We start from the raw sequence: 25,916 nt of genomic DNA on the forward strand, positions 1-25,916 counted from the left end.
ACGTAGTCCCTCTGCAAAACAGCAAAAAGGTTGAAAAGAGGGTACAGATATTAATTCGGCCCATGCCACTATGGACATACACCTAAGCCAGTAATCGGCTTGTTGTACGATCTTAAAACAGTAAAGTATCCTTTGAAAAGAAAATTTTAAGTTAGGAATTCCGTGCCACTTACAAAATCGTTAAATGTTTTCAATACCACTCCCCTTAGTTGGTTCATGTCTGGTATTGTGTCTCCACCTAAGCGCCGGTATCTGTTAGACGCGAAAGCCAGGAAATGACAACGTCTCATCATCTTCTCCACATGCCCTACACATGCTATCACTTGCCGCAACGATTTTACATAGGTAAGCTCATTGATGTAGGCCACCGTAGCGCAGAGGTTAGCTTGTCCGCCTATTACGCTGAACGCCTGAGTTCGAACCCTGGCGAGACCATCAGAAAAAAAATTTCAGCGGTGGTTTCCCCCTCCTAATGCTGGCAACATTTGTGAGGTTCTTTGCCATGTAAACTCTCTCCAAGAGAGCTTTAACTTGAATCGGACTACACTCATTGATATGTGAGAAGTTTGCCCCTGTTCCTTAGTGGAATGTTTATGGACAAAATTTTCAATTTGCAATTGCTCATTGATCTATGTGTCCCGTTATGATACCGTTGCGACCGTTTTGATGTTCCACAATGTTGCATGCGCATTCATCGCCCACTCCCTTGACTCGGACTGTGTCGACCCGAAAGGCTTGTGGTTAACCAAGTTTATTGACGGCAGTCCTCTAGCCTTCACCTCCAAATCGTCTGCCCTTTCATTTCCCCTTACTCCGTTATGGGCCGGCACCCAAACGATGCGGATTTTGCCATCCTCAGAGAAGGCGTTAATCTCCTTCAGATACTGCAAGACTCTTCGTGACCTTATCGTCCTGGTTGTTACTGTCCTCATGGCAATTTTACTGTCGGTAAAGATGTTCACACTCGATGTCCTCGCATTAGTACCACACCACTTCACTCATTCCGCGATCGCCCGTATCCTCGCCTGCAGGACCGTATTATGATCAGGCAGTCTAAAACAGATCTCAGTCCCTGAGTTCTCAATGTAGACCCCTAGGCCCACTCTGTCCTCTAGCTTTGATCCATCCGTGTAACATGATCTTCCAGATGGCAATACTAGGGTTCCGTCAATCCAAGAGTGTGCCGATGGCAGCAGTGCCTCGCACTCGACTTCAAGGTTCATCTCAGATATTCGATCGGAAGCCTCTTCCCTTCCTACCAGGTTTCCTATCGTCGTCTCAATTAGACCGCTATGGTATGAGCTGCTTCCATCCTCAATCCATTTTCCCATCGCCTAAAGTCTCATAGCAGCAGTGGCTGCCTCACACTTAATCTGTATGTCAATGGGTCGGATATCTAGAATAGTCTCCAGTGCCGCCTGTGCTAAGACAACATGCTCTCTGAACCTGTTGTATGGTCTCAATGTTGCACTTTTTCCCCATAGCTGTTCACCAAACTACTAAGGCATAAGTAAGTTTTGGTCTAATCACGATCCTGTAGAGCCAGTGGTCTATCTTCGGATTCAGGCCCCATTTCGAGCCTACGGCCCGTCTACATAGTGCCCAATATCAGTGAGCCTTCTCTGTATGCTCCTGAATGTGCCTCTTCCAATTCAGTTTCCTGTTCAAAATTACACCTAAGTATTTGACCTTGTCAGATATCGAAATCGTCTTATTGAGGAAACGTCGTGCGTTAAATTGGCCCATCTTCGTCTTCCTCGTGAGCAGGCATATTACAGTCCTCTCTGGGTTAACATTGAGACTTCGGGGTCTAGCCCAGTCATATGCCATATGCAAGACCCTTTCGGACCTTCTGCATAGCTCATTCGGATCCGTACCCTTTGGAAGAATTATAGTATCGTCGAGTTCAAATCCCTCCTCAGTCAGCATCCGTAATAGGTCATTTATGGTGGTCACCCATAGGAGTGACGATAAAATGCCCCCTGTGGCGTGCCCTGTGCCACTTTCTCCCTTATTCGTATGCTATGGGACACACAATTTATGCACCTGTTCCTTAGCATATGGTTTATCCAGTCTCTAAGGACCGGCAGCACCCGATACTGGTCTAAGGAATGGATCAGAGTGTGGGTCCGCACATTGTTAATAGCCCCCTCGATGTCAATGCATACCGCCAATGTTTACGTTTTGGCATCGAAGGATTTTTCTATTCTATGCACAACCTCGTGCAGGGCAGTCTCCACCGACCTTCCCTTGACATAGGCATGTTGTTTGCAGTTGAGCTGTTCGCTGGATGTCCTACTCTTTATCATGTTGTCCACAATACGTTCCATGGTTGCAGTAGTAAGGAAGTAAGGCTTTTGGGTCTGTAGGCCTTTGGTGTCGCATAATTTGCCTTGCCGGGCTTGGGTATAAACACCACCCTTGCCTCCTGCCTGGCTTTCGGAGTATATATGCAAGTCCCAGGCACGCTGTAAAAATATTGGCCAAATGTCGCACCAGATTTTCAGCCTCTTTCTGTAGTAACGCCGCAAATATTCCATCAGGTCCGGGTGACTTAAATGGGTGTAAACTCCTCAAGGATTCCTTCACCATTAATTCCGTTATTATAAACCTTCGATCAATGTCGTTATTCCAAGATTCTGGTGTCTTCGTGAGTCCCTTCGTATCCTGTGGAAAAAGGGTTTTCATCAAAAGCCTCAACATGTCCTCCGTTGTCTCTGCCCTCAGTCCCATGTCGTCAACTAAAGTTTCAGTTTGGACATGGGCTTTTGAGAGAAACTTTTTTATCTTGGCGGCGTCATTACGTTTTGCCGCTCTGGTAATTTTATTGTATTCCTTGAGCCGTGTGTAATACACATCCCAATAAACTCTGTTAAAAAGTCTGTGGACCTCTTTCCCAATATTGTGAATCACCTCAGTCATCCAGGATTTTTCTTGGGCTGATTTCCTTTCCCAAAGAGGGCAACTATCTTTAAAGGACCCCACCAGTGCAGTCGTAATCCTGTTGACATTTTCGTCAATGTCTTCTATGCTTGCCCAAGTCTTCTTCTGAGTAGCCTTCCGAATTTTGTCCAGTTGGTTTTCAGCTTATTCCCAAAGCTGGCAGTGCTGTTCTCAACCTAATGTAGCGATGGTCAGAGAAAGAGTGTTCCATGGAGACCCTCCAATCCTGAACCTCATCGATTAGATTTTCCGGTTTTCCTCCTCCCTAATCCTTTTAACAAAGGTAGCGGTGTTACCAATATCAAGTGTTATTAGGTCGTTAGTATTCAAGAACTCTGCCAGGGCAGATTGGAATAAGCTTCCTCAGACACTAACACACAGCAAATATCCCTAATAGACCTGATAAGGTGGTGTAAATTGCTGAGTTCTTTGGACATGCATACTTTCGCTTAAATATGCATGTCCTACAAGCAAACCAAGGTCAAATAGATTGAGTTATTAAAATACAAAAGCCTACTGGCAAAGGAAAAATCTTTGATGAATTCCTGTGCAAGATACATCTGAGGCCTTTAGGCTATGGAAAATGCTAGCATACACACCTATTACGGTAGGGAACATTCAGAAATCAGACAGCGCATGGACAACTGAGGACAATATTAAACTACAGGTTGATACATATATCCCGGGAATCTCCCGATCTCGAAGATGGGTGCAGCGATTTAAGCAAAATTTTGTATGCTGTCTTATGGCAACCAAGAAACTCAAAATTGGTTCAAAACGTTGGGATCAAATAACCTGGGGGGACGCCCCACCCAAAACGGGCATGTAGGACCAAAATCACAAAATGGGTATCAAATAAAAGGTCTTAGGGAGTAGACTATGAATCTGGTGTACAATCATAGAATAACGATTATGGGGACCGCCCACCCACTTAATACCCTTCAGTTTGGAAGTCAACCAAGTAAAAGCGCTCTAAGTTCGGCCGAGCCGAATTTTTTATACCCTCCACCATGGATCGCATTTATCAAGTTCTTTCGCCGATATCTTTTTATAGACAAACAAAGGATAATGAATCAAAATTGCTATGCTGTTTCAGCTATACCACGTTACGAACCGATTGGGACCATACTTGGTTTTGGCTACTGGAGCCCAAAGTGGAATTTATTGTGCAAATTTTCAGCCAAATCGGATAAGAATTGCTTCCCCTAGAGGCCCCTCGCAGGCTGTGAATCGATATGGTCCATACTTGACGCAGTGGATGATAGTAATACCAAAAACTCTTGAGAGGTTGATAGAAACATAGGGCATAGATCCCTGGAGATCGCCTGTCGCGGCAGCAGCATGCATAACAAAAAGGGAAATCCACTGAAATAGCCCTAGACGACCTAGCCAGCTACATAGAAAGTTCTATCGCTGTCAAGAAATATACAATGGTAGCATTGCTTGACATTGAAGGTGCTTTAAATAATGTGAAACCGATGTCAATTATAAAGAAATTGGAGTTTCTAGGCATCAACTCTACCGTAAGAAATTTCATTAATAACTTACTTACTAAAAGAAGCACTACGGCAGGCTTGGGATCAGTGGATCTAAGAAGATGAGTCAGCAGAGGAACACCTCAAGGAGGTGGACTGTCACCTCTACTTTGGAATATAGCCATTAACAATATATTATTGTCTCTGAAAGAAAAAGGCGTAACAGTGGTCGCGCATGCTGATGAAGTGGCAATTGCTGTTAGGGGAAAGTTTCCCAGCACTCTAAGAGATATACTTCGGGAAGCACTACGTGCAACAGGAAAGTGGGTTACCGAAAGTATAAGTAGGTATAAATTCGTGCAAGATAGAAGTAGGTCTTTTTAGCAGGATAAAAAAGTTGCCTACAGTGGAATTTTTCTCCTTGGGAGGAGAGATTGTTCCTTTTACAGAAACCGCAAAATACATGAAATTGAACTTCAAATCCAACATTTTGGAAAGGGCAAAAAGGCAACTCTTGCCCTAGAGAGCTATTGGCAAAAGTTGGGGGGTTAAGACCGCGTGTCATGCATACTGCAGTTGTCAGACCTATTATGCTTTATGGTGTTGTGGTCTGGTGGACGGCGCTTCAAAAGTCCACCTACTGTTCAATACTTAACCGGATCCAAAGGATGGCTTGTTTGTGAATCACAGCCGTACTGAGGACGACACCATCTGATGCACTGAATTTAATGCTACATCTTATGCCTCTGTACGTTGTGGCTAGACAAATTGCAGCGACCACTGCCGTGAGCTTAAGGGAGCTTTCTCATTGGTCATGTGTCCGTCATGACAGATCACTAACTAATCGGAAAACATGCGGACAAACAGAAGGTTGACAGCAGCAACTTTAGCAGAAGCTGTGAGGATATCGAAGAAGAAGAGACTATAGAACACCTTCTGTGTGTGTGTGTGTGTCGTGCACTAGCAGTCAGAAGGAGTTCCACTTTAGGTTATCACGTCTTTGAAAACTTGTCTGATTTAGCGGATGTGAACATTTGCAAGATATTGGGCTTTTTAAAGGGATATGGATGGTTCAACGGTAGGAACTAGAAGGAATTTTGCTTCTTCTGTTCCTGTGGTATCACAATGGACGAAAACGTCTAAGGGAGTCTGATGGCAGACTGTCACTTAAACCTAACCTAACCGTTCCAAACACTTCATGCAAAATATCAGCCAAATCGGATAATAATTGCGCCCTCTAGCGGCTCTAGAAGTCAAGATCGGAGATCGGTTTATATGGGAGCTACATCAGGTAATGGACCGATTTGGACCATTTATCACAGAGTTATTGGAAGTTACAATGAAACACTTGGTGCAAAATTTCAGCCCAATCGGATAAGAGTTGCGCCAAATCGGATAAAAATTGCGCCCTCTAGCGGCTCTAGAAGTCAAGATCGGAGATCGGTTTATATGGGAGCTACATCAGGTAATGGACCGATTTGGACCATTTACCACAGAGTTATCGGAAGTCAAAATAAAACACTTGGTGCAAAATTCCAGCCAAATCGGATAAGAGTTGCGCCCTCTAGAGGCTCAAGAAGTCAAGATCCGAAATCCATTTATATGGAAGCTACATCAGGTTGTAAACTGATTTGGACCATACTTGGCACAGAAGTTGATGGTCAAACCAAATCACTTGGTGCAAAATTCCAGCCAAATGGGATAATAATTCCGCCCTCTATCGACTCAAGGAGTCAAGATCCGAAATCGGTTTATATGGAAGCCATATCAGGTTATAAACCGATTTGACCTATACTTGGCACAGTTGTTTGAGTTAGAACAAAACACTTCTTACAAAATCTCATAGAATTCGGATAATATTTGCGCCCTCTATCGACTCAAGAAGTCAAAATCCGAAATCGGTTTATATGGAAGCCATATCAGGTTATAAACCGATTTGACCTATACTTAGCACAGTTGTTGATGATCAAACCAAAACACTTCATGCAAAATTTCAACCATATCGTATAAGAATTGCGCCCTCTAGTGGCTCTAGAAGACAAGATCTGAGATCGGTTTATATGGGAGCTATATTAGGTTTTAACCGATTTGGACCATACATAAAACAGTTGTTGAAAGTCAAAATAAAACACTTTGTGCAAAATTTCCGCCAAATCAGTTAAGAGTTGCGACCTCTAGAGGCTTAAGAAGTCATGATCCGAAATAGGTTTATAAGGACGCTATATCAGGTTATAAACCGATTTGGACCATACATAAAAGAGATGTTAGAAGTCAAAATAAAATACTTGGTGCAAAATTTCAGCCAAATCGGAAAAGAATTCCGCCCTCTATCGGCTCCAGAAGTCCAGATTCGAAATCAGTTTATATGGGAGCTCTCTGGAGGCTCAAGAAGTATAATCTGGAGATCTGTTCGTATGGGAGTTTTATCATGTTATGGACCTATTCAAACCATGTTTGGCACGTATGTTGAAGGTCATAAAGGAGGTCGTTGTGTGAAATTTCTGCCAGATCAGACACGAACTGCGTCCTCTAGGGGCTCAAGAAGTGCATTCGGGAGATCGGTTTATATGGGAGTTATATCTAAATATGAACCGATATGGCCCATTAACAATCCCAACTGAGGGTTTATGTGGAGAGTATAAGCACAACAGACGGATAATCGGTATTGAAAGGATACATGGGTTAACCGAATTAGGAAAAATTTTTGGGTCACACCCACGGTCGTGGCGTGGAGTAGGGTTCAAGTTTTGACCACAAATGCCATATAAGCTTCATTCAAGGTTTCAAAACTGTCAACTTGATCCTCTTGAAAGTACTACATCCAATATTGGACATGGTGCCGGCACATTTGCCACAAAAATTCTCATTTATAGCGGGGGACAGACCAATCTAATCGAGTCACCGGATATTGTTTCGAAATGGGTATTCACCCAAAGACTCTGATTGTTGTTGAATGCTCCTAGCATTCAACTTCCTATTTTTAATTGCACTCAGAGAAATTTGTAAGTAAAAAAAGGTAAAATTTTTGCTACAACAGCAGAAAGTCTACTTAAAATGGGAGAGTAATAATTTTTTGCTAAAGCAGAATGTCATAATTCAACTATTTTTATACCCATCACCGAAAGATGGGGGAATATTCATTTTGTCATTCCGTTCGAAATATACCGAAATATCCATTCCCGACCCTATAAAGTATGTATATTCTTGATCAGCGTACAAATCTAAGACGATCTAGCCATGTTCGTTCGTCTGTCTGCTGAAATCACGCTACAGTCTTCAAAAATAGAGATATTGAGCTGAAACTTTGCACAGCCGAAACTTTTGTCCATATGAAGATTAAGTTCGAAGATGACCTATATTGGACTATATCTTGTTATGGCCCCCATATAGACCGATCCGGCGATTTAGGGTCTTAGGCCCATAAAAGCCACATTTACTATGCGATTTATCTTAAATTTGGGACAGTGGGTTGTGTAAGGCCCCTCGACTCCCTTCTTCAATTTGGATCAGATCGGTCCAGATTTGGATAGAGCTGCCATATAGACCGATCCGCGGATTTAAGGTCTTAGGCCCATAAAAGGCGCATTTATTGTCCGATGTCGCCGAAGTTTGTGACAAAGAGTTGTGTTAGGCCCCTCGACATTCTTCTTCAATTTGGCTCAGATCGGTCAAGATTTGGATATAGCTGCCATATAGACCGATCTCTCGATTTAAGGTTTTGGAACCATAAAAGGCGCATTTATTGTCCGATATCGCCAAAATTTCGGACAGTGAGTTGTGGTAGGCCCTTCGACATCCTCCTTCAATTTGGACCTAATCGGTCCATATTTCGATATAGCTGCCATATAGACCGATCCGCCGATTTAGGGTCTTAGGCCCATAAAAGCCACATTTATTATCCGATTTTGCTGAAATTTGGTACAATGAGTTGTGTAAGGCCCCTCGACATCCTTCTTCAATTTGGCCTAGATCGGTCCAGGTTTGAATATAGCTGCCATATAGACCGATCCGCGGATTTAAGGTCTTAGGCCCATAAAAGACGCATTTATTGTCCAATCTTGCCAAAATTTGGGACAGTGAGTTGTGTAAGGCCCCTCGACATCCTTCTTCAATTTGGCCCAGATCGGTCCACATTTGGATAGAGCTGCCACATAGACCGATCTCTCGATTTAAGGTTGTGGACCAATAAAAAGCGCATTTATTGTCCGATGTCGCCGAAGTTTGGGACAGTGAGTTGTGTTAGGCCCTTCGACATTCTTCTTCAATTTGGCTCAGATCGGTCCAGATTTGGATATAGCTGCCATATAGACCGATCTCTCGATTTAAGGTTTTGGACCCATAAAAGGCGCATTTATTGTCCGATATCGCCAAAATTTCGGACAATGAGTTGTGGTAGGCCCTTCGACATCCTCCTTCAATTTGGACCCAATCGGTCCAGATTTGGATATAGCTGCCATATAGACCGATCCGCCGATTTAGGGTCTTAGGCCTATAAAAGCCACATTTATTATCCGATTTTGCTGAAATTTGGTATAGTGAGTTGTGTAAGGCCCCTCGACTCCCTTCTTGAATTTGGATCAGATCGGTCCAGATTTGGATATAGCTGCCATATAGACCGATCCGCCGATTTAGGGTCTTAGGCCTATAAAAGCCACATTTATTATCCGATTTTGCTGAAATTTGGTACAGTGAGTTGTGTAAGGCCCCTCGACTCCCTTCTTGAATTTGGATCAGATCGGTCCAGATTTGGATATAGCTGCCATATAGACCGATCCGCCGATTTAGGGTCTTAGGCCCATAAAAGCCACATTTATTATCCGATTTTGCTGAAATTTGGTACAGTGAGTTGTGTAAGGCCCCTCGACTCCCTTCTTGAATTTGGATCAGATCGGTCCAGATTTGGATATAGCTGCCATATAGACCGATCCGCCGATTTAGGGTCTTAGGCCTATAAAAGCCACATTTATTATCCGATTTTGCTGAAATTTGGGACAGTGAGTTGTGTAAGGCCCCTCGACATCCTTCTTCAATTTGGCCCAGATCGGTCCAGGTTTGGATAGAGCTGCCACATAGACCGATCTCTCGATTTAAGGTTGTGGACCCATAAAAGGCGCATTTATTGTCCGATGTCGCCGAAGTTGAGGACAGTGAATTGTGTTAGGCCCTTCGACATTCTTCTTCAATTTGGCCTAGATCGGTCCAGATTTGGATGTAGCTGCCATATAGACCGATCTCTCGATTTAAGGTTTTATTGCCATAAAAGGCGCATTTATTGTCCGATTTCGCCGAAATTTGGGACAGTGAGTTGTGTTAGGCCCTTCGATATTCTTCTTCAATTTGGCTCAGATCGGTCCAGGTTTGAACATAGCTGCCATATAGACCGGTCTCTTGATTTAAAGCCTTGGCCCCATGAAAGACGCATTTATAATCCGATTTCACTAAAATTTGGGACAGTGAGTTGTGTTAGGCTCTTCGACATTTGGCCCAAATCCGATGCTGATGTAGGTGGTTTACATATATATCCGAGGTGATGGGGATCTAAAGTTCGGCCCGTCCGAACCTAATGCCTTTTCACTTGGTATATTCCATCTTATCTTTCAATTTTATAATCATATATCTAATGTAAAAATGTTTCCAATTTTCTACAATTTGCCAAATTTCTTAACAAATTTCCATAAAAGCAGACCAAATAACTGCTAATATTATATTTAAGCTTTTTAACAAAAAATTAAAGCCTAAACTTGAAAAAAAAATTTTAATATTTAATTTCATATCTACAGACTAATTTCTCTCTGTGTGGCACAATTATCTAATCACCGAATATTAAATACAATGTTGCACCCTTATCGACCACCGAGTAGGAAAACATTATTAATTCGTTAGCAATCCATTATAATATTCTTAGAAAATAGTCAAAATGTTCTAGTCACAATGTTTTATTGATTGTGCTCAGATCGGTCCAGGTTTGAACATAGCTGCCATATAGACCGGTCTCTTGATTTAAAGCCTTGGCCCCATGAAAGACGCATTTATAATCCGATTTCACTAAAATTTGGGACAGTGAGTTGTGTTAGGCTCTTCGACATTTGGCCCAAATCCGATGCTGATGTAGGTGGTTTACATATATATCCGAGGTGATGGGGATCTAAAGTTCGGCCCGTCCGAACCTAATGCCTTTTCACTTGGTATATTCCATCTTATCTTTCAATTTTATAATCATATATCTAATGTAAAAATGTTTCCAATTTTCTACAATTTGCCAAATTTCTTAACAAATTTCCATAAAAGCAGACCAAATAACTGCTAATATTATATTTAAGCTTTTTAACAAAAAATTAAAGCCTAAACTTGAAAAAAAAATTTTAATATTTAATTTCATATCTACAGACTAATTTCTCTCTGTGTGGCACAATTATCTAATCACCGAATATTAAATACAATGTTGCACCCTTATCGACCACCGAGTAGGAAAACATTATTAATTCGTTAGCAATCCATTATAATATTCTTAGAAAATAGTCAAAATGTTCTAGTCACAATGTTTTATTGATTGTGCAATTATTTGGGTTAGCCTGTAGCGACTGGTCATCTATTTGATAACTTTGGTTACTTTGTTTCTTTAAAGCTAGTTGAGCTAGATTACACTAAGTTAAGTTTTTTAAGAGGAAGTCTGCAATAAGTTTCACTTGGGAATTTTAGTTTATTGTTAAGTTTTACCGTTGTACGAGACCAGCCTGAAATAGTTGAATTTGCTTTAAAAAAACGTAGTAACTTTGAGTCATATATACGCATACAGTTTCCCTAGAATGTCGAAGATAGTTCCTGGTCTGAGAGGCTTGTCTGCTCTATTATATCCTGGTACTAGCTAAACCGGACCCGCTCCGCAGCGCCTTCTTTAACTCTCTAATATCCTTCGCCCTGAATGCGAATATCGAATTCGTGCCTTTGTAGCCTATGACGCTGAACGCGTTCGAATCCTGGCGAGAACATCGGACAAAGCGGTGCTTATCCCCTCTTAATGTTGGCGACATTTGCGACGTACAATGCCATGTAGGGTCATTTAAAAAATTTTCCCCTAAGAGGTGTTTTTGGCATAAGCCTCCCGCTTATGCCAACCCCCCCTTCCGATACCCAAAAATTATATAGCCAATGTTTCCCTCCAGACCAACCTACACAATATGCGAAAATATCGAAAAATCGGTTCTGCCGTTTTGCAGTCTATACGAAACAAACAAACGGCGTCCCATATATCCGTGATTGGCAAATGTGCCCATTTTGGGCCCGAATACTTTTCATTTGATACCCATATTGTCCTTATCGGTCCACTTTTGATTTTGTGTGGTGTTTTTGGGGTAACGGTGGAGGGTCCGCCCCCTTCCGTTATCAATAAATTATAAAGCCTATTCCTACTTCCTGACCATATTCGCAATCTACTCCCCTATACCTTTAATTTAAGTCCCATATTGTCATGATCGTCAAATAAACCTATTTTAAGGTGTTTTGGGGCTGGGGCGGCCCCCCAGGTACTTGGACCCAACTTTTTATTATGACATTCGTACTCTACTCTTGAATACCTTTCATTTGAATCCCATATTGCCCCAATCGGTCCACTTTTATTTTTGGGTAGTACTTTTGGGGTAAGGGGAAGTGTCCGCCCCCCTTCTGATATCAAAAAATTATATAGCCTATGTTCCCTTCTAGATCGTCAAAAAACCCTATTTTAAGGGGTTTTGGTTTAGTTGCACTGCTCTCATGCTTTGAATCGCAGAGTATGGGCAGACCAAATGTAGAATGGGAACAATAATAACAGTTGGGTGATGTGTGCCATTAACTTGCACACTCCAAGTCTCGATATACCCAGTCCGAGTTTTTATATCTCAGACATACACTACACACACGATATACACGGTGTCAGTTGTTCGAAGCACACACCAAAACCCCAAATCCAGGCAGACCACGGACAGTAAACTGGTCCTCAGGTCAATAACACACAGGACGGCAAGGTCCTAAACAGTCTTGGAGTGTACGAAGGAGATTAACGCCTTTTCTTAGGATGCCACGATCCGCATTGTTTGGTTGCCGGGCCAGGGCGGTATAAGAGGGAAAGGGAGAACAACCGATTAGGTAGTGGTAGGCCAGAGGACTGACATCAATAAACTTGGTTAACCCGAAGCCTTTCGGGTCTACACAGTTCGAGCTAAAAGGAGGAATGGCTATGCATTAATGACGCTTGCCATTAATATTTTCCCATTCTAATTCTCTGGACAATGGACTGCTAGATTCAAAAATCAAAGTCATTAAACGAAATATATGGAACAGTTAGAATTACTGTTCGAATAGAACAGACAAGCCTGTCAGACCAGGAACTACAACGGTAAAACTACCCAGCAAAAACTTTGTAAGTACATGTCATTATTTTAGGCATGTGAAATAATGAATAACTTATTATCCTTAGATTTAGTACAACAGCAATACCATCTGTGTTACCGGGAGTACCAATGTCATTACATACAACATTCCATGAAGCTCAAGAATAAGCACTTATTTTTAATAATAGATAAAAATCGTTATTCTAACATTGGTATTGACATACAAGCCATTAAGAAACTGCGGGCAAAATTATCTCACACCCATGAGTGCTGTCCGTTACAAGGTTAAGCTTAATGATAAGGGACCGGGACCTCCATTTTATTGGTGAGTCCAAATGGCTTGCGCCAAGCGACACCACTAAGTAACAACAGGAGGGAACTACTGTGTCGTTGTTAATATAAACAAAATTTTCAATTTTTCCTACTTCCCCACAAATCCGTTGATTGTTCCTCATGCCGTGGGCGTAAGTTTAAAGAAATAAAAACATTAAAAATCATTTTTTTGGTCCGAGATTTGAACCCGGGACCTTTGTATTGCAAATCATATATTGTAAATCATGGTGGGGGGGGGAGTCTATGTAGTTATTTTTTAGCAACGTTCAACTTAGATAATGTGTCATTATTTTTTGGCAACTTTTATGCTTGGGCATAAGTACTTATTTTTAAGCTATTGGTATGCTTGTGCCGAAAGACTTTCTTCCTAGGACATTGCCATGTAAAAGTAATTACAAACGATGCCTAAAAATAAGTAGGTATTAATTTTTTAATGAGCTTACTTTTCTGGTTACTTGGTAATGAGAGTTTTTGCTGGGTAAACAACGAACTAAAATTCCCAAGTGAAATTTATTGCAGACTACCTCTAAAAAACCTAACCTAGTATATTCTAGCTCGACTCGCTTTAGAGAAACAAAGTAACTAAAGTTATCGAATACATGTTCAGTCGCTTGAAGTCATAACAGAACACCATGCGCAAAATTTCAGCCAAAATTGCGGCTTCCAGGGGCCAAAGAAGTCAAATCGGGAGATCGGTTTATATGGGAGCTATATCGCGTTATAGACCGATTTGAACCGTACTCAGCACAAAAATTGCGGCTTCCAGGGGCTCAAGAAGTCAAATCGGGAGATCGGCTTATACGGGAGCTACATCAAGTTATGGACCGCTTTAGACCATACTCGGCACGGTTGTTGAAAGTCATAACAGAGCACCACATGCAAAATTTAACCCAACTGGGACAGAAATTGCGGCTTCCAGGGGCTCAGGAAGTTAAATCGGGAGTTTGGTTTATATGGGAGCTATATCAGGTTATGGACCGTTTTAGACCGTAAACTGCACAGTTGTTGAAAGTCATAACAGAACACTATGTGCAAAATTTCCGCCAAATCGGACAAAAATTTCGGCTTCCAGAGGCTCGAAGTCAAATCGGGAGTTCGGTTTATATAGGAGCTATATTAGGTTACAGACCGATTTGGACCGAACTTAGCACAGTTGTTGGAAGTCATAACAGAACACCATGTGCAAAATTTCAGCCAAATCGGACAAAAATTTCAGCTTCCATGGGCTCAAGAAGTCAAATCGGGAGATCGGTTTATATGGGAGCTATGTCAGCTTATAGACCCATTTGGACCGTGCTTAGCGCATTTGTTGAAAGTCATTGCAGAACACTATGTGCAAAATTTCAGCCAAATCGGACAAAAATGGCGACTTCCATAGGCTCAAGAAGTCAAATCGGGAGTTCGGTTTATATGGGAGCTATATCAGGTTATAAAACGATATGGACCGTACTAAGTACAAATGTTGAAAGTAATAACAGAACACTCTCTGCAAAATTTGAGCCAAGTCGGATGAAAATTGCGGCTTCCATGGGCTCAAGAAGTCTAATCATGAGATCGGTTTATATGGGAGCTATATCAGGTTATAGACGGTACTTAGCATAGTTGTTGGAAGTCATAACAGAACACTCTCTGCAAAGTTTGAGTCAAATCGAATAAATACTGCGGCTTTCAGGGGCTCAAGAAGTCAAATCGTGAGATCGGTTTATATGGGAGCTATATCAGGTTAAGGACCGTTTTCGGCCATACTCCGCACCGTTGTTGGAAGCCATAAGAGAACACCACGTGCAAAATTCAAGCCAAATCGGACGAAAATTGAGGCTTGCATGGGCTCAAACAGAAGTTATATGGGAGCTATTGGGTTGCCCAAAAAGTAATTGTCGGTAATATAGTAGTAATATAGTCGGCGTTGACAAATTTTTTCAACGGCTTGTGACTCTGTAATTGCCTTTCTTTCTTCTGTCAGTTATCAGCTGTTTTATTAAAAATGCATTTACTCTTTTAAAAAATCCGCAATTACTTTTTAGGCAACCCAATATATCCAAATCTGAACCGATATGGCCCATTTGCAATCCCCTACATCAATATTAGGTATCTGTGCAAAATTTCAAGCGGCTAGCTCTACGCGTTCGACCGCTATCGTGATTTCGACAGACGGAAGGACGGATGACTATGGCTAGATCGACTCAGAATGTCGAGACGGTCTAGAATATATATATACTTTATCCTAGATCCTAGATCAATATTTCAAGGCGTTACAAACGGAATGACTAAATGAATATACCCCCTTTTCTATGGTGATGGGTATAAAAATCAGCGGTGATTTACCCTCCTAATGCTGGCAATAGTTGTGAGGTACTGTGCCATGTAAAAACTTTTATCCAAAGAGGTGTCGCACTGTGGCATGGCGTTTTGGCTCGGCTATAAAAAGAAGGCCCCTTATCATTATGCTTAAACTAGAATCTGACTACATAAGCGGAAAGTTTGCCCCTGCTCTTTAGTGAAATGTGTGTGGGCAATATTTTAGTTATTTTGTCTGCCTTTATTGGAATTTGTTAAAAAAAAATTAGCAAATTGCAAAGCAAAGAAAATTGGAAAAATGTTTACATTTTATGATTGTAAAATTAAAAGATAAGATGGAGTATAAAGATTTTTCAAATATTTGACATTTTTAAGTTTGTTGTAAACTTTTAACCATTTGCATACAGCGAAAAATGTTGGCTGCTTTAGCAAAAAATTACTACTGTCCCATTTTCAGCAGCCTATCTGCTGTTATAGCAAACATTTTTGCTGTTTTTACTAACAATTTTCTCTGAGAACACTTAAAAAAGGACGTTTGCATATTATGAGCATATCTTTCAACGACAACAATCAAAGTCTTTGAGGGAATACCCATTTCTACAAATAAAATTTGATCTTTATGATTGAAACAACATCCGGTGACTAGATTAGACTGTCCCTAGAGAGAGAATATGACCGCTGCCCCGCCCATGAATCGTTCAAGGAGATTATAATGCGAAGAAAGGGAAGGAAGACATTTTTGGAACAACAGTCGGAAAGTTTAACTTGGCACCGATCGGTCCAGATTTGGATATAGGTGCCATATAGACCGATCACTTGATTTAAGGTCTTGGGCTCATAAAAAGTGCATTTATTGTCCAATTTTGCCACAATTTGGGACAGTGAGTTGTGTTAGGCCCTTCGACATTCTTCTGTTAATTGGCCCAAATCGGTCCATATTTGAATATAGCTGCCATATAGACCGATCTCTCGATTTAAGACCTTGGGCCCCTAAAAGGAACATTTATTGTCCGATTTCGCCAATATTTGGAACAATAAGTTGTTTAGGTCCTTAGACATTTCTATCCAATTTGGCCCATATCGGTAAAGATTTGGATATAGCTGTCATATAGACCGACCTTTCGATTTAAGGTTTTGGACCCATAAATGGCGCATTTTTTGTCCGATTTCACCAAAATTTGGGAGAGTTTTGATAGGGCCATTGACGTCCTTCTTCAATTTGGCCCAGATCGGTGCCGATTTGAATATAGCTGCCATGTAGACAGATCTCACGATTTTAGGTCTTGGGCCCATAAAAGGCGCCTTCATTGTGCGTTGTCTCCGAAATTTGGGACAGTGAGTTGTGTTAGGCCCTTCGACATTTTTCTGTAAATTGGCCCAAATCGGTCCATATTTGAATATAGCTGCCATATAGACCGATCTCTCGATTTAAGACCTTGGGCCCCTAAAAGGAACATTTATTGTCCGATTTCGCCAATATTTGGAACAATAAGTTGTTTAGGTCCTTAGACATTTCTATCCAATTTGGCCCATATCGGTAAAGATTTGGATATAGCTGTCATATAGACCGACCTTTCGATTTAAGGTTTTGGACCCATAAATGGCGCATTTTTTGTCCGATTTCACCAAAATTTGGGAGAGTTTTGATAGGGCCATTGACGTCCTTCTTCAATTTGGCCCAGATCGGTGCCGATTTGAATATAGCTGCCATGTAGACAGATCTCACGATTTTAGGTCTTGGGCCCATAAAAGGCGCCTTCATTGTGCGTTGTCTCCGAAATTTGGGACAGTGAGTTGTGTTAGGCCCTTCGACATTTTTCTGTAACTTGGCCCAAATCGGTCCATATTTGAATATAGCTGCCATATAGACCGATCTCTCGATTTAAGACCTTGGGCCCCTAAAAGGAGCATTTATTGTCCGATTTCGCCAATATTTGGAACAATAAGTTGTTTAGGTCCTTAGACATTTCTATCCAATTTGGCCCATATCGGTAAAGATTTGGATATAGCTGTCATATAGACCGACCTTCCGATCTCCCAAACCTTCCAAATATATATATACACCAATCACGACAATATGGGACTCAAATGAAAGATATTTTAGATTAGAAAACGTACATGATATCCAATTGTCAAATGAAAGATCTTTGGAAGTAAAGCAAGCTGATATCAATATACGGAAAAAGTGTCTATGGGGCCACCCCACCCCTATAACACCACCCAAATAGGAAGTATTTGCTGATCATTGCAATTTAAGGCTCAAATAAAGAGGTTTCTTAGAGTAGAACACGAATCTGACGAAACCGAATAAAGGTATTTGAAAGTAGAATACGAATCTAATATCCAAATGTGTATTTGGGACACCGCCCCTTCCTTAAAGAGTACAAACTTACCGACCATGGTATTAAGTGGCTTAAATGAAAGGTATTTGAGATTGGAAAACTAATTTCATAACCAATTGTTGGAGCCAAGTGTTTGGGGACACTTCATCCCATAAACTCCCCTTAAACCAAAGGCAATATTAGGTTTAAATGAATGGTATTTGAGAGTCAGCGTTAAATGTCAGGGGAACCACCCCATCCCCCAAAACACATCTAAATCTGACATATATATTTACCGACCATAGCAATATAGGACTCAAATTAATGGTATTTGGGAGTAGAGCACGAAATTGATACTCACTATCGGGACCACGTTTTTGGGTTTCACACTACATCCTTAACCCACCATCACCACCACCCTTGGTGCCTTCCCACCCCCAAAAACCCCATGAGAATATCGGGCTCAAATAAAGTCATTTAAGAATGGCCCTGAACCCTCCGAGCGAATTCATAGACCAATTAAGATCATATGGATTCAGAAAAAGGCAGTTATATTGTTATAAAGTTATTCAAGTGATATACCATTTTCGTAAAAGGTTCTCAATGTCGGGCTGAAAAGTTGAAATTATGCCTTTAAGAAAATTTGGTATTTTTTCGTGAAACTAAAAGTTCGAAAAGTCCAGGAATGACATTTTTAATTTACAATACTCCTAAAGGTATCTAAAAAACTTCCATTTCCGTATATGGATTCAATCACAAATACAAAATTTTAGTTATATTAAATGCCCCAGCCCATTTTCCCCAAATTATATGAATGGTATATTTTGAGTATTTATCAAGAAAATAATAATGAAATGCAAACTTATCAAATTTTGCGTTTAAGATTAGATTATTGCTCAGAATAAGGAAGATTGCATTCGAACTACATTGCAGGAAGTAAGCAATCCATTATTTTTTATTTTCTTGGTAAATACTAAAAATAAACCTTTCATAATGATTTATAGGTTGTGCAATCATTTATAGTCGTAGATATTATACCCACCAGCGAAGGATGGCGGTATATTCATTGTATCGCTCCGTTTGCAACACATCGAGTTATCCATTTCCAACCTATAAAGTATATATATATATATTCTTGATCGCCATAAAAATGTAAGACCACCTAGTCATGTTCGTCCGTCCAACTGTCTATTGAAATTAACACAATTAACTTACTGTAATTGGCTATGAAAGAACATTTGTTCCGCTAGCTGAACATAGAATTGAGTTCCAAGCGCTTTCATTTTCTAGGCTCATTCTAAAATCTCTGACACCAAATTTTGAGGTGTCTCCCACCACTTGATCTTTACATCGGGCTTTTGGTCTTCCCGCTTTGCGTGACTTCTTTGCTGAAGCTTCTTCAAACATTCATACAACATGACCTAGCCAACGCAGCCGTTGTATTTTGATGCGTGTAACTTTGCTATCGTCGTCATACAGCTCATGCAGCTAGTGATTCATGCGACGCCTATATTCTCCATTAACACAAACTGGTCCATATATATTACGAAGAATCTTTCTCTCAAATACTCCAAGTACTGCCTCATCTGCTTTCACAAATTCCCATGCCTCGGAACCATAAAACAACACGGGTAGTATCAATGTCTTGTGTAGTGTAATCTTCGTCTGTCGAGAGGTGGCCTTGTTTCTAAACTGCTTACTTAGTCCAAAGTAGCATCTGTTTGCCAGTATTATACTTCGCTTTATCTCAAAACTGTTGTCATTTGTTTCGGTTACGGCGGCGCCGAGGTAAATAAAGTTGCTGACTATCTCAAAGTTGTGGTTCTCAACTTTCTCCATTTTCTTCATCTGCTTGGTTGCACAAGGCGTTTTTAGAGTTGAAACCATCCATTTCGTCCATCTCTCCATTTAGATTAGGTAAGGTTAAGATGAAAAGAGGATGCAGATATTAATCCGCCCCATGCCACTATGGACATACACCTAAGCCAGTAATCGGCTTGTTGGGCGCTCTAAAAACTATAAAGTAACCTCTAAAAAGAAAATTTTAAGTAAGGAATTCCGTGATACTTACAAAATCTTTAATTGTTTGCAATACCACTCCCCCAAGTTGATTCATGTCTGGTATTGTGTCTCCACCGATATCTGTTGAACGCGAAAGCCGGGCAATGACAAAGAAAATGCTCCAAAGTCTCATCATCTTCCCCGTATGTCCTACACATGCTATCATAAGTGAGCTCATAGTCCTATGTGTCCCGTTGTGATACCAACAGCTATACTGTCCTCCTTCTTGCTTCCTTTCAGTAATAGCCTCGTCTTCTCACTGGATATGGATCCCCCCATAGGATTTTCGCCGCCGTACCGACCGTTTCGCTGGTTCACAATGTTGCATGCTCATTCGTCGCCCACTCCCTTAACTGGGACTACGTCGACCCGAAAGGCTTCGGGTTAACCAAGTTTATTGACGGCAGTCCTCTGGCCTTCACCACCCAAATCGTCTGCCCTTTCATTCCTGCTCACTCCATTATGGCCCGATACGGATTGTGCCATCCTAAGAAAAGACGTTAATCTCCTTCTTACACTGCAAGACTGTTCGTGGCCTTGGCCTGCTGGTTGCTATAGTCATTTTACTATCCGTAGATGTTTACACTGGACGTCCTCGCGTTTGTACCACACCATCTCACGCATTCCGTGATAGCCCGGATCTCCACCTGCAGCACCGTTTTATGGTCAGGCAGTCTAAAACAGAACTCAGTCCCTGGGTTCTCTACTCTGTCCTCTAGCTTTGATCCATCCGTTTAACGTGATCTTCCAGATGGTACTACTAGGGTTCCATCAATCCAAGACTGTGCCGCTGGCAGCAGTGCCACGCACTCAATCTCGAAGTATCGCCTCAGGTATCCAATCGGAAATTTCATCCCTTCCTTTCAAGTTTCCTACTGTCGCCTCGATTATACCGCGATGCAGCGTATACATACCACCAGTTGATAGCTGTATCCAATTAATGGCCCATATTACAAGCCCGCCATAAGTGGGTTACTATCTGACCGTAATCGTCTGGTTCTAGGCGACCTTAAAGCGCATCACATTTCATGGCATTCTCTCCTAGGTAACGACCAGCTGGGCATAGCTTTGGCAGAGCAGATCGCAGGCTCCACGTTTTGCATGGTGAATAGGGATGCCCCCACTAAGATTACGAGGAGGTGTAGCAGCTCGCCAGACATTTTCAATTCATCCCCTGATCTCCTGAGTGACGTAACCTAGCAGGCCATCATCTCTTAGAGGTTAGACCACCACCCCAAAATTCTCACCATCGATCGACCAACCGACTTCATAACCTCTTTGTGGCTGGAACACTTGGAGCAATATAACTTAGGCACCGATTTAGGCAAGCTGTGGTCTACTGCTAAGTCAATCGGGAAACCCGCTAGACGGGATGACAGGACCTCAGTCACTTTTGGCGACGTAACCGTGACTGGTTGTTCAACCGTGTGCATCCCGACAGTGACAAGGCAAGGAGGAGAGTCATTCGCCGTATCCGTGGTCTCCGAGCCGATGGACAGCCCTCACCGCGGGCGAAGTTACGAATGTCATCCGTGCGTGGTGCCAAATCACCCAAGGTGTTGGACCCCGACGGAATCTCTATATTGATGCTACAGAATCTGGATTTACGTGCAGTTGAGTACTGTCCTCAACCTGTAAATACCCAAGCGTTGGGTATTTATAATTTTGCAGTTTTCTCGGGTATAAAAAAATTTTCCAAACAATTTTCGATGATTTCGTATTCTTTGTATATTAGTCTGACCTTCTGAAGTCACAAAATAGGATTTTCGTTATATATAGCTGCTATATAAACCGATCTCCAGACTTTGGTTGGGGATATATATTGGTAATTTGTCATCCAATTTCGATGAAACTTTGTACAGTGGGTTCTGGTAGACCCCTACCAATTTCTGTGAAGTGTGGTTCAGATCGGACTTTATTTGGATATAGCTGCCCTATAGACTGATCTCCCGATATGTTGGAATGAGCCCATGAATGGAGCATTTTTCATCCTACTGCGATGAAGTTTGACACAGAGTGTTCTGGCAGACTCCTACTCATTCCTGTCAAATGTGGCCCGGATCGGACCATATTTGGATATAGCTGACATATAGACCGATCTCCCGATATAGGGTATTAAGGCCATAAAAGATCCATTTATTACCCGAATTCGATGAAGTTTGACACAGTGTGTTCTGGCAGACTCCTACTCGGACCATATTTACATATAGCTGCCATATAGACTTATCTTCCGATATAGTGTAATGAGCCCATAAAATGAGAATTTTTCATCCGATTTGGATAAAATTTTATACAGTGAGTTTTGGTAACCCTCTAAACCTTTTTGTTGGATATCGTTCACATCGGGCCACATTTGGATATAGCTGCCATATAGATAATATAAAAGGAGCATTTGTCATCCGTTTGAGATGAGATTTGAAACAGTGAGTTTTGATAGATCTCTTAAAGATTTTAAATCTGAATCTGATCGGTCTATATGGCGGCTAGATATAACTAACATCCGATTTTATGAGATGAGGTTTATATACCAAGAACACGTAATTATCAAAAATTGTTAGCAAAAATTTTTTTATACTCAAGATATCTGCAAAATTGGAAATACCCAGCTTTTGGGTATAAATGGGTAAATACTTTACCCATTACCCATATCTACCCATTACGCCTGACCCTCGAATCCGTTGTCCAAGTTGAATGAAATTTTATATATTCATAATTAAGAGATTCTTATCCAATTTAGCTGAAATTTTGTACGTACTGTTTTCGTATCACTTCAAACAACTGTGCCAAGTATGGTCGAAATCGGTGCATAACCTGATATAGCTGCTATATAAACGCATCTGGGGCCTTTAGTTCTTGAGCGACTGGAGGGCGCAATTATTATCCGATTTGGCTAAAATTTTGCATGACATGTTTCGTAATGACTTCCAACTACTGTGCTAAGTGCGGTTCAAATCGATCCAAAATCTGGGTTCTTGACTTCTTGAGCCTCTAGAGGGCGCAATTCTTATCCGATTTGGCTGAAATTTTGTACCTGGTGTTTTGGTATCACTTCCAGCAGCCATATAAACCGATCTGGGGTCTTCAGCCTCTAGAGGGCGCAATTATTATCCGATTTGGCCTGGTGTTTTGGTATCACTTCCAGCAGCCATATAAACCGATCTGGGGTCTTTAGCCTCTAGAGGGCGCAATCCGATTTGGCTGAAATTTTGCATGACGTGTTTTGTTATGACTTTCAACAACTGTGCTGAATATGCTTCAAATCGGACCAGCACTACACATAACACATTTCTATAATATTTTTCTTTTGTACTTGGCCTAATCTACCGGCCAGTCACTGTATCCCCTTGAAGCATAAACAACAGCAGGCAAAAAGACATACAACACTGCTGGCTGCCATACAGACAGACAACTATTAACGCTTTAGCTCACTCACTGGGGCGAATGTTAGACGTAGGATTTGTTTGTTAGCAGTTGCTTGAATGGTTTTGTTGTCACACTCATTCCCAACAAGTTTCAAAATATTTTGTAACACTCTGGCGAAAGGACGTCTCGGCAAAAAGTACGCGGTAAAATGGTACAACGACTACTACAACTTATAAACACACACAAAACACAAAACGTTGCGGAAGCCCAACCAAGCAAGAAAACATTTCCTACAAACTCAACAAGCTTTGCGTTGGTAAAAAGCTTCAAGTAGCGAACGGTAAAGAGCAAAGAATAGAAGGTCTGCCTTCGTTAAGCTTTAGAAGTGAACAAGTCGCTCTTGTCGAAAGCATATCCTACGAATGACATGGTTTCGTTAGTGAAAGTACATGGTACACTTATATTTGGCCAAGACTTTCACCAGCGCACAACCCTCTACAGCCGCTTGGAGGTCTAAGGATTGATTGTTTTCCTTTAGTTGTCTTCGTTTGTGTTCTGGTGGGCCGTTTCGTGAATACGTTGTTATTATACCGACTGAGCAATTACGAAAAATAGATATAATTTGGTCTGCTTTGCGGTTAATGGTGTCATTGTTCGGTATTGCAGTTGAACTTCTTTTGTTTGTTGTCCTTATTATCTTGCCATCAATGTTCGTTTCCAAGTATTGATCGTTAATAGTGCAATTACCTGAAGGAGTGCCTATGCGAGTTTTACTGTGTGTGTGTGTGTGTATGTGTGTGTGCATTTATGAGAAAGTTGGTTGTTTTGCTGGTATATGTTTTCATTTTTGTTACTATTATTTAGAGTAGGCTTTTAGGCGCAGGTCTTACTTTTAGCCTAAATATAGGACCAACGCAAGCAGACACTACCACTAAAGCACAAATGCTACCACAACAGAAACAGCACTATACCGCCACCACCTCCACTACAGCCACCGTCAATATTAGAAGCAAGAATTCCCCAATCGTCTGTGTCAAGCTGACACATTAGTACAGCACGCTTCTCGCTTGAGTTCTAAAACTATTTCCATCACAAGGCTAGTTGCCTTTAGTACGTGTTAGTAATAATTTCAAGTTAGTCAGCGAAACAGTGAAAATAGTGCTTTCGATCAAAATATCGGTTAACATAAACACCAAAGTGGCAAAATTGAAATACACAATACACTACAAAATGCAATTGCCTTGAAAATGCAATGATTATGCAATGTACTGTTAAATTATTTAAATATCAAAAAAAAAAAAATTATTAAAAAAATTATTGATGAAAGTTTTAAGAAATAATGTGTCTTATTCTCAAAAAGTATGGCTAAGTGTACTATTAACCTTTAAATGGAAAAATTTTAAATTAAATACAAAGCGCCTAAAAGTATGCAACAAAATTGTAAAACAATAAAACGCCTTCTTATATAGTTTAAAAATTCAATTTCAAGTTTTTCTTAAATAACTCAATATGGCTATAACTAAGTCGAAGGTTTAAAACTAAAAATTCAAAGTGAAAATTGTGACAGATCGAAAAACATATTCAGTTAAATAACGCTATTGCTATTACAATGGGATTGTAAAGATCTAAAAAGCACAATAAAACAACAAACATGAGAATGGCTAAAGTTACTAAATGCAACATACTAGACAAAAAAAGTCAATTAACTGAAGTAAAACAAAATAAAAGCGGGCAAAGCTCGGCCGGGCCGAATCTTTAGAACCCACCACCATGAATTCTGCTAAAATATGGGAGCTATAGACCGATTTGGACCGTACATGGCACAGTTGTTGAGAGTCATAACATAAAAGGTCAGCCAAATCGGATAAAAATCGCGACTTGTTAGAGCTCCAGAAGTCAAATCCGGCGATCGGTTTATATTGCAGCTATATCATGTTCTTGACCGTTTTGAACCGTACATGGCACAGTTGTTGGGAGTCATAACAGAAGACTATGTGCAAAATTTCAGCCATATCGGATAAAAATCGCGACTTGTAAGGGCTCGAGAAGTCAAATCGCGTGATCGGTTTATATGGGCGCAATATCAGGTTCTTCACCGATGTGTACCCTACTTCGCACCGATGTTGGAAGTGATAACAGAACACCACATGCAAAATTTAATCTTAATCGGATGAAAATTGAGACCATTAGGGGCTCAAGAAGTCATATCGGGAGGTCGGTTTATATTGGAGATATATCAGGTAATAGACCGATTCGGGCCGTACTTAGCTCAGTCGTTGGAAGTGATAACAGAACACTGTATGCAAAATTTCAGCCAAATGGGAAAAAATAGCGGATTGTAAGGGCTCAAGAATTCAAATTAGGAGATCGGTTTATATGGGAGCTATATAAGGTTCTTGACTGATTTGAACCGTACTTGACACAGTTGTTGGAAGTGATAACAGAACACCACATGCAAAATTTCAGCCAAATCGGAAAAAATTGACTCTTGTAAAGGCTCAAGAAGTCAAATCGCTTTATATAGGAGCTGTATCAGGTTATAGACCGGTTCGGACCGTACCTGGCTCAGTTTTTGGAAGTCATAACAGAACACTACATGCAGAATTGCAGCCAAATCGGATAAAAATTGCTTGCAAGGGCTCAAGAAGTCAAATCGGAGATCGGTTTATATGGGAGCTATATCAGGTTGTAGACTGAAACGGAACGTACTTGACCCAGTTCTTGGGTGTCTTAACAGAACACTACATGCAGAA

The 25,916-nt window shown here is 41.0% G+C and overlaps 2 protein-coding genes across 5 annotated transcripts in view; one reads left to right on the top strand and one right to left on the bottom strand.

Annotated features, from left to right (window-relative positions):
- Window positions 1-25,916, bottom strand: part of LOC106082749 (probable beta-hexosaminidase fdl) — a 367,897-nt gene that overhangs the window by 128,664 nt on the left and 213,317 nt on the right. The window lies entirely within an intron of this gene.
- LOC106082747 (uncharacterized protein DDB_G0283357) overlaps window positions 23,336-25,916 on the top strand; it is a 31,679-nt gene continuing 29,098 nt past the window's right edge. For 2 of the 3 annotated variants that reach the window (XM_013245461.2, XM_013245463.2), the window contains exon 1: window positions 24,172-24,522. The gene's annotated coding sequence lies outside the window, so the exon portion shown is untranslated. Of the gene's footprint in view, window positions 23,360-24,171; window positions 24,523-25,916 lie in introns of those variants that run through there. The other variant, XM_013245462.2, reaches the window with a different exon arrangement.

The sequence above is a fragment of the Stomoxys calcitrans genome, chromosome 5, assembly GCF_963082655.1.
Source record: "Stomoxys calcitrans chromosome 5, idStoCalc2.1, whole genome shotgun sequence".
NCBI lineage: Eukaryota > Metazoa > Arthropoda > Insecta > Diptera > Muscidae > Stomoxys > Stomoxys calcitrans.